Genomic DNA, 10,232 nt, shown 5'->3' with positions numbered 1-10,232 from the left:
ACTCTTAATTCATGGGGCAGCATTAACAGTCCAGTCCAGCTCTCAGCACTCTAGCCTGACTCACTGTTTCCCACTACTTTCTCAAAAAGAGAAAAGGAAAGCATTTACCATGAGAAAAGAGACAGCGAGAAGAGTTAGAGAGCTGGATGTGGCACGCTTAATCTGTAATCTGTCTGAAGTTTTTCTTCGAAGCATTTCCTATTCAGGTTTTTTTTTTTTTTTTGTGGTCAGTCTTGTGCTTTTCTCAGCAGTACTCCAACCAGTAACCACAATACTCAGCTGAGGCAAGCTTTTTTTTTTTAAGGTAAAGCAAGTAATATGGCTAATACACAGTGCCCAAGAGAGCTCAACACATTGCAACTTAAGACGACACACACACAAAGAGACAAAAAGCAAAGAAATTAAGGAAACACTTTCATCGATCTGACAACACATGCACAGAATTTACGAAACAAAATACACTGAATACGACCGAATACAAACACATGCTGCAAATACACACACCACAGCAAAATGCACTGAAGATGTTTCCAGAGGACACAAGTGCTGAAGACAGTTTGGACACCCTTGTTATTGCTACAGTTTTTTATTAATGAAGTTGCGTGGAAGCCAGTTTTCTTTTCCTAAGACAGCAAAGAAATGTCCCTCCCTCCCTGTTCCGCCTGATTGGCTAATACTTGCCTTTGTTGGTCGGGTTGGTTAAGTTTAGGAGTTAGGATGGATGATTGGTCAGGGTTACGATGAGAATATCATACTAACCCAATCAGACGCCATTTCTTTGCCATCGTGGGAAAGAAAAAGTTGTGGTTCCTCTCGTCATTTTTTGCCCATGCACAATGTAGCACAGTATCACAGTGTCAGTCTATGAGTCACAAGCAGTAGCAACAAGCCTGTTCTCTGCACTTCCATTGTCGTTTTCTGTATTGGCAGTGTTGGGTTGTGGTAATTGTTTGTAGTTAATTTGAGAATTTGGTTGTACTGTGTGTATTTGCTGTGGATTTGTGTATTTGCAACTCATTTTCTAAATGGTGCACATGCACATGCAATAGTCTTTTGTTAATCAATATAGTAATACATGTCCTCAACACATATATTTTTCTCTCTGTGGCCACATCAGGGCTCCGTAGCAAAGAGTTCACTATTTTATCCACCCTTTTCTCTTCTGGCGCCCTACCAGCAGGACAACATTAGCTGTCACTTAAGGTATTATGATTTATTCTGAGGGGAACTTCACCAGATTTTTGTTCAGCACAGTAGCTTGTTTGGACACTAGCACAACTTGATTAATAAAAGAGCTAAGCCTCAAGTACTTTTTCTAGGAAACAGTGACCAGTACCACCGCGTTACTCAGAAATGCAGTTAAATTAGTAAGGCCGCTACTGCTCAGCATCGTCAATGACATACCCTTACTTGATTGGGAAAACAAAGTGGATCTCATGTCATGTGCTTAGATTAATCAATAGAGAGGCCTGCATGTAGTCCCAGGAGCCTGAGTTTTACAACCCTTTGTTTGAAGAATAACTAAACAACAGAGTTGTGATTTAACTTCCACTATCCATGAAATTAAAAATGCATCTAGAATGTGAAAGTATCAACTTGGGCCAGATGGGAGGCGGCTGTGGCAGCTGCAGAGGCACGGCAGGGGGTTGGTGATGTAAGCTGCCTCCAAAACGTCACTGTAGAGGGCAACCAATATGCATATTAATAACAAAAACATGGAAAATGCATAAAAAAATGCACTCACTGGAGGAGACACACAGGATCCCCTGCTAATAAAAGCATCCCTGCTGCGCCCCTCCATGCTTTTCCCCATGGGCTGTTGTGACTGTGAGAGCTACTCCAGGCTTTCCTTGGTGTCCCAGTTGCCAAAAAGAGCATCTCAAATCAAGCTTGGTTATTTTATTTTCTTGTATTTTAGTAGGCCAGGGAGATTACCTGCTTTTCTTCAATTGAGTCGAATACGCTGTTTTCCCACTGCCCATTGAGGGAATCAGCGTGCAGTGAAGGGCTGGACAAGCATTACTCCGCATATTTCGCTTATTCCGCATATTTCCATCTACGTAACATAAATCGTCTCCACCCCTCCCTCACTGAACACACCACTTCTATCCTTGTCCATAGCCTCGTCACCTCCTGTATCAGTTATTGCAATTCCCTCTTCTTCGGTCTCCCTCACAAATCCCTCCATGAGATTCAACTAGTTCAGATGTCAGCTGCTTGTATCATCACCAAAACTCCTTCATTCCACCACATCACCCCCATTCTTCAGCAACTCCATTGGTATATTCAGAATAGAATTCAAAATCCTCCTATCCCTATCTGTCTGATCTCCTCCACCTCGCCACCTCATCCTGCTCCCTCAGATCCTCTTCCTTCATACACCTCAATGAGCCCTCCGCCGGCCTCAGCACCATGGGGAGCAGCCAACTCTGGAACTCACTCCCTCTGGACGTCCCTAACATTGACTCTCTCCCTCAGTTCCAATCCAGACTCAAAACTCACCTTTTTAACACAGCATACTTCCTCTAACTACATCATCCCATTTTATACTGTGTGGTGCTCTTATCTGTTGTCTTGTATTGTATTTGTTTTTATCTTTGTCTTATTTCTTTTATCCTTGTAAAGTGTCCTTGAGTTTTGAGAAAGATGCTTATAAATAAAATATATTATTATTATTATTATTATTATTACAAGCACGCAACGATCCCACCAGCTTCAACCAAGGATTGCTGACCATACAAGAGCGGACTCTACACGCCCTCCAATCTCAACAGATCAGAGCAACACAAAGTAAGAGGCTTATGTCTGGGCAGCAACTTAGATAGTGTGTTACAGTTACTGTTTGTTCACTGTGTTGTTGTTATGACTGTTGTGTACTGTATTATTGAACTTTATATCTTGTATTTAAACATTGTTGTTAACTGTACTTTGTTGTTGTGGGTCCTAAGATAAAAAAGGGGACATGGCAGAGACATGCCGTAGGTCCAGCGATTCGCCTGCATTGTTATCCACATGGTAAAATAACTCCGTTTATTGCTTCTCGGTGTGCTGCTCTGTTTTTTTACACACTTCAGACACCAGACCCAGTGTAGGATCACATGATAGCGTAACTCAGATTTACTCCATCTCTTTGTTGGACACCTGTTAGACCATGTTGTCCCCCCTTTTGTTCCCCAATCACATTGTTGAGATGGTTGAGCCACCATATTGCACCTGCTGGGACACATCACTCACGTGACCTCGTCCGCCATCTTTGGTCTCTCTCTCCTACACACACACACATGTGTGCTTTTGCTTTGCTGTAGCATAGTTTCTTGTGTTTGTTGCTTTAGTTGTAGCCCATGACAGATCTTTATTCACTAGAAATGGTGTTGATTGTTGATTGATTTAACTTTTGTAAATAATTTCTGCTGTAGCTTCACTGGTCTTTGTTGGATTCTGACAGCTTGTGCTCAGTGCTTGGTCAGCGTTAATAATCAATTAATATTCAGTCAATATCTCTCAGATACCGACACTTCTCAGTGAACACCAGATTGAGACTGCCTTCCCAGTTTAGTTATTGATCCCCGGTAACAGGGTGGTGCCCCGTAATTACCATTATGTGTTAAGAATTTTTGTAATGACTTAACCAAATCTGCTCCTACCTGTGCACAACATATACCTGAGACAGCACTTATTTTCCTTCAAAATGTAACTGGAAAAATGCAAAAGTTTGTAGTATGGAAATATAACTTCTAGGGGTCAGAAGCAAAAAAAGAAAAGGACAAAAACTCCACTCAAACCACATTATCTCCATCTTCCATGTGCACAATCAGTTCTAAAGTCCCACAATTCCATGATGGGGGGGCTTAAAGAACATCTGTCTGCCAGCATAAAGTGACTGCAGGAAACGCGCGCCTGGAATTCAACTCCACGTTGGGGGATGAAACCCATACCATAATATCCAACTGCCTCTCAAACATCAGCCTAATTACATCTGATTTCTCTCAGCATGCCCCTTGGCAATGTTAAAATTGAGGCATGAAGCAAAGACAAGTGCATGTTGTGCTCCAATGGCTTGGGTTAGTGCAATGTGTGAGAGAGACAGAGCAGCAGGAGTCTCTGTGCAAACACTCTGTCATCTATATGGAATGTGTATAGGAACTGTAGCCTTTAGAAAACCATATAAATATCAATTGCCTGCTATTTCTTACCAAAATCTACACACCAGCTTGGATTGAAGTGGTAATGGATATGATGAAGGAAAACGTTCGGGTTTTGATCTGTTTGTTTTGATTGCTTCCAAAGTCTTGTTTCCATCATCAAAAGTCCTGTCAAGTTCATGTTTTTTTTTGATTCCCAGAATAAGTTTATTTGTGAAAAACAAAAACTCCAGAAAGTATCAATGAACATTTTTTTCTAAAACAACAGTAGAAATCATTCTGTGAGCAGAAATTTTCTGAATTACATTTTGTGTGTGTGTGTTGTGGTCATGTATGTGGATCCTTCAGGATTATATATAGACTGTTACACGCCTCAGTAGTTTGATAATACTGAGTGATGGGCTTGCATTTGAACTGTCATGGAAATAATTATACTGTAAATAACATTTGTCTGTCTGTGTGTGTGTGTGTGTGTTTGCGTGTGTCAGAAAGCTCGCCAGCAAAGGGCAGGCAGGCATGACATCAGATTTCTTCCTCCCTGCATAAGCTGCATTAGGGGGGAGAAAGAGAAAGATTGGGGGTGTTGATATATGATGCTACCTTGGTTGGATGTTGTGCTGTTGCTGCACCACAGACGATATTTATTCAGAGATAATGTTTTGTTTTAATGTTTTTAGCATTGCTGTTTTATCCCCAATTTTAGGTTTTATACGCAAGGGGAGCCAGATACTGAGAAGCTTATAGGTCAAACCAGACCCACTCACAGATATGGCTCTTTCACTGATGCAAGGGTGTTCATTATGATACAGGCTACATGATAAATAAAATATTTATTAATTATTTATATGAGTAATGTTGACTATCCATCCATTCATTATCTATGTGTGAGGTGGTGTTGAAACCTTTCAAGATATAAAACACATGTGAATCATTTGTGATGGTCGATTCGACTGTGGCTGAATCTCAAAAAGCAGCTTTCAGGGTCATGGTACTGAATTGTTATTGGGTTAGGATTAGAGATTTTTTTGGTTCTCTGACAACATGAACAGACATAATTTCCTATTTTTTGCTGGCTGTGTGGCTATTCATAAAATGGTATTAAGTACATGGTGTTTCTTGAGAGACACAGGCCAATTAAAAGGCTGACTAAGTTGGAGAGAACTTGGCTGATGAGGTGATGGTTCTTGACAACAAAGTCAAAAACTAAACCGTCTAAACCTTCCATGATAAGAAGGTTTTCAGCCTCACTTAAAAAGTCCTACTTCTGCTCATCATTAAGTCTTAGCAGTTTCCCAGAGAAGTGACTCAAAAACATTGTTTTTCAAGACTAGAAGTCCACTTAACACTGCCATAGTACTATGCCACGAAAAAAACATGAATAAAAAAATAAAAATGAAATGCTTGTCTAACTTTCTACCTTTCTCACCTTTCTGCATCTCTCTCATAGGTGGAATATGTATTTCTTTGAAATTATACTTCCCCAATATTGTACTTCATTTTATTTTCTTGGTTCAGAGTAGAAAAAGATGCCACAAGGCAAGGAGGCTACATCTGAGCTTTGAGATGCACCGTATCGTCAGCGCTCCTGGTACATTTGGTGATAAATGTGGCGTGGAAAAAGTCAGAGCCTGGAAGGGATAGGATGGGTTCAGTGGTTGAGGTTCTGGCATGACAAGCTCTCCTTCTACCTTAGAGAAGAGAAGAGAAGAAGAGAGAAGAGGAGATTAAAAATGTGGGTAAGAGGTATTTGAGACTAAATGAAGGAAGGAAGGAAGAGAGCAAAAACAATGTGAATTGAGCTCTTTTTGGGGCTCCTTATATTACAAGGAGAAAGGTGCTGTTTCCAGCTGGAAGTCACGCTCCCTGTTTTGTCACACAGGCCTCCTCTGCCTCCATTCATCACTAAAACAGAGAGAGAGCCTGAAGAAAAACATTTGGTTCAAATCTCACTCCGCTGCTGTCTGCTGCTGCAGTCGCCCTGGGATTGCCTTTCTTATTCATAATTTTTACTTTAGACCACAGATGGTTTTTCTAAGACATTCAGATCCCAGATTGTAAAAGGGCTGCCTCAGGGCTATTCTAAAACTTTGAGTTCATTGAGAAGTGTAGGTTACGTTTGGCCTCCTCTCAGGTCGTTGTGCAGCCTGTGCTGTTACAGAAACATGCTGTTTCTCCGCTCTGTCAGAACCATGGGCAGTAGTGATGTGCATTGACCAACAAAAATATGCACTAATCAACCTCCTGATCCCAATCCGACCCAGAAACCATCAACCTCATTAGCACAAGGGTTAGGGTTAGGAGGGTGACACGATGACAGACATACTGTAAGTGTCAGGTGCTGATACTGCTGGAGCAGTGATAGCAGTGCTTCTTTTTCTTCTCTTTCTCCCCTAAACATGATAGTGGGAAGACCTAGGTTAAATGAATAGAGAATTTTTTTTCCAAACTGTGTACTTTATTGTTGAATAGAAGCAAAACCAGTAACCCTTTCTCAAAGATATGAGATCTTTTCTCTCTTTTTCCCTCTCTTTACCTTAAACAATGAGCGTTTGAGACACAGAGCAAGTGACAGAGACAGGAAAAGAGAAGGTGAAAGGTGTTTGTATAAACAATCCTCTAACTTCTTAATAACTTACTTGGGATGCTGCTTTGTCACTTACTGATATGTCAGGCTGAACTGGTGATATTTTCTTCAAGGTGACCCTAACCTGCAGCTCACTAACAGACGTGTCGACACAACAAAAATTTATAGGCCTAACTTGTGACACCCTTGTTGTCACTTGTTGTTTTAGTGCTCCCACTAAATGTCTCAAAATAGGTTTTTTGGGGAACTCATGTCCTTTTCAGAGGATCCCAAACATGCTGTGAAATGAAACTACAGTACAGCAGTCCGAACAATGAACTGTTTCAGTTTCCATAATCACTGCTCCACCTCATGGGTAGATAAAGCAATGCAACTGGTTAAGACTTGGGGTTGTGTTCACTACATCATCGAGATGGGATCTCATTACAACCAAGAACACAGGGAGGATGTGCTACAGATTTGTATGTGCACAGTCAAAGCCCAGTCAGGTAACAGTCAGCCATTCGAAGTGGCTGTATCTGTATAAATATTATATCTGCTAAACATCAGTATGTTCTCATTGCCATTGTGAACAGGGTAGCATGCTGAAATTGAGCATTTAGCTCAAAGTGCAGCCTCTTACATCAGGGACACAGGAGAGTCAGACATGCGATGAAATGCTACAATATGTTAGTCCCCTTACAGACAGTAATCTGACTGTTCCAACCAGAAGTGTGTTTCTCTATGCAGGTCAGTTCTGCTCCTCTGGTCTTTTCTAATCACACTCAGAGCTGATCTTGATAATAACCTTATAAATTTATGACATACAAGCTTTTATGTCTTCGAGCCTGCAGCCTCTGAGTGCGCATGTGTTTATCTGCCCCCCCCCCATGACATGTATTCAGAATAAGTACATAAAAACCCTGTCACAAGCGGCAGTGATACTATTTCTAATAGATTATCAGTGTTCTCTTGCCAGATTTGCTCTCGGCACACACAGAAAACGAACAGATGAACAAACAATTGTTTTAGCTTGCACTCTGTCTGAACAGCTCATATAGTTAACGCAGGCTCTAAAAGGAAGCAGGCAGTGCTTTGCAACTAATTTGTCATTCAAATGAGACTGCAGAGATTTATTATTCATAAATAAAAATAATAGGCACGGATAGATGAAGTTGTGACTCCTGTTTGGCTTTTCTTTTTTTTTTTTTTTTTTGATTTTTACTGATCCAACGTGAGTAACAAACCCCTTCATCACAAACTAATGAAGATTCCAGTCAACCATCAGACAACAGATTAGATATTTCTGTGTTCTGTGTTTTTGAATAGTATTTTTTGTGAAATTGTGGCTAAATCAAATGGAAGAAGTTGCCCTCTGCCCTGATATGATCGGAGGGGGCTTTCAGGCTACAGCAGAGCCGAAATCTCGTGGTTGTGGTGTGGCTACACTGTAAAATGGCACCACAAGATAATCAAGAACATTTATTGATTTCAATTAAGTGTGTTTTGTGTGAGGGAGTTAATGGAGGTTAACGTCGTCCTCAAAGCAATTTTCTCTGTCACATTGTACACCAATGTATTGGAATGACAGCGATAATGGTCTACTTGTGCGTCAGTGATGAATACAAATTCTGTATCACTTGGACGCCATTTCAGATGGGACAAATATGCATCACAGTCCTGTACTGATGTGTGTGTGTGTGTGTGTGTGCTTGTAGTTCAGCCAGGGCTTGGCAGGGTATGCCGTGCAGGCAATTAAAACTGCTCATTAATGCTTTGTTAGACAACACTCAAGCTAATCCTATCATATGGCAGGCAGTGATAAGGGCATTTGCCTCTCTCACTGCCTGTCTGTCTGGCAGTCTGCTGGGAGCAGATATGCTATCACCAGCCTGTTGTAAAGGTGAACAGAGGGAAAGCCATGAAGACTCACTAATATTCTGATTCAGCTTTGGTCAGCTTGGGAAAAAGGGATCCTGGGTGAAAGAAAGGTCTTGCAGTGGACACCAGATAGCCTTTAAAAATGTATTTTCTGTGTAATAGCTGCAGACCTCTAAAAAATTGCCCCAGAATAAATAACAATTTTCATCCCACATATATTTGCCCTCTAGAACAACACATGGAAGTGTTGTCTGATCTGAGGTCATTATCAGAAGAAAGGTATAGGAAGGCACAGACAACATTTGGTAAGATGTAGGCATTAAACAACTGGATAAAGTTCAGGGCACCTTCCTAGTCATGCTCTTCGACATGCTCTACCACAACCATGGCAATGCTTAAAAAAAACAACACTGGCAGTCAGTTTGAAAAACAGTGGTCTCCTCTGTTGAAGCTTGAGTCATAAACTGGATTAATTAGTAATTAAAATCAACTCTAAAAACTCTCTGAGGTCATTATTATTGCTTTACTATTATTATGTTTATAAGCAAAGGATGTGTCAGTATGTTTCTCTCGCTCTTATTAATATTCCCATCCAATATTAAATGCTGTCTCCTATTACAAAGTCAATTGCACAACCTCATCGCATTGTTCACATAAAACAACTGTGGAAAAATACTGCCTTACAGCTATGAGACGAGTATTTTTCCTTCTTTTTTTCCCAACCGTGCTGCGCATGTCAGGCCCCAATGATTGTGATGGGGTTGGAGAGTCTGCATGCTACTGGGAACCTTGGCAAAGCTGACAGGGAGGGAAAACAGATTACCATTTTCACAGTGTGTGTATTGCTGAGGCCCCGGAGCTGACTTCCGAGCTGCTACTACCACTGCTAGACTGGAGCTGTCAGAGCTGCTCCGCTCATGTCTGTGTCATCACCACAACTAACACTTCTACTACCGCTGCATGCTCAGATGAGCAGGCACAGACTTATGTATATACATACTCACAAGGACATGCTGAATCACATGCATGCATGCACACACACTCATATGCTCAAAAACATAGTCATCATAACCATGGTTTGAACGAGGATGTGTTTGACCAGGTATAAAATCACCCCCTATGTCTTTCTTAATTTTTCTCTTGTGCTTGCACACAAGAAGAAACATACAGACAGATTATTCAATAACTTGCATCAGTGTTTTTTTTATTGACTACGAATAATAAAACAAGGAGATGCTTCCATACAAACACCTAAGACAGACAAGACAGGGATATTGTCCCTCTTTTGGTATTTTTGTTTAAAGGAAGACATCCTGAAACATTGTAGCCTAATAAACAGAACTGTATTATTTTCTTATGCTCCAACTAAACCTGATCTCTGTAATTGTACTTTCATTTCACTTTACAAGATGTGTCTTCCTCTCATTTCCTGCGGTGCCCAGCAGGAGAACAACTATACAGTATGTTTGGAAAGTGTTATTTGGGAAAATGGCTGCCACAAACACACATATAGAAGATTACACATAATATCCAGTGTTGGACTCTCTCTGTCTAATGTGGGGTTTGAAGGGATGTTATCATTGTCCCTCTCTACTTTGCTGAGCTTGTATATTTTGCAAGGAGTGATGACGTCAGAGCCAAGATGC

This window comes from Scatophagus argus, chromosome 3 (genome assembly GCF_020382885.2).
Source record: "Scatophagus argus isolate fScaArg1 chromosome 3, fScaArg1.pri, whole genome shotgun sequence".
Lineage (NCBI taxonomy): Eukaryota > Metazoa > Chordata > Actinopteri > Scatophagidae > Scatophagus > Scatophagus argus.
The sequence above is the reverse complement of the archived record's forward strand: the minus strand, read 5'-3'. Positions refer to the sequence as shown.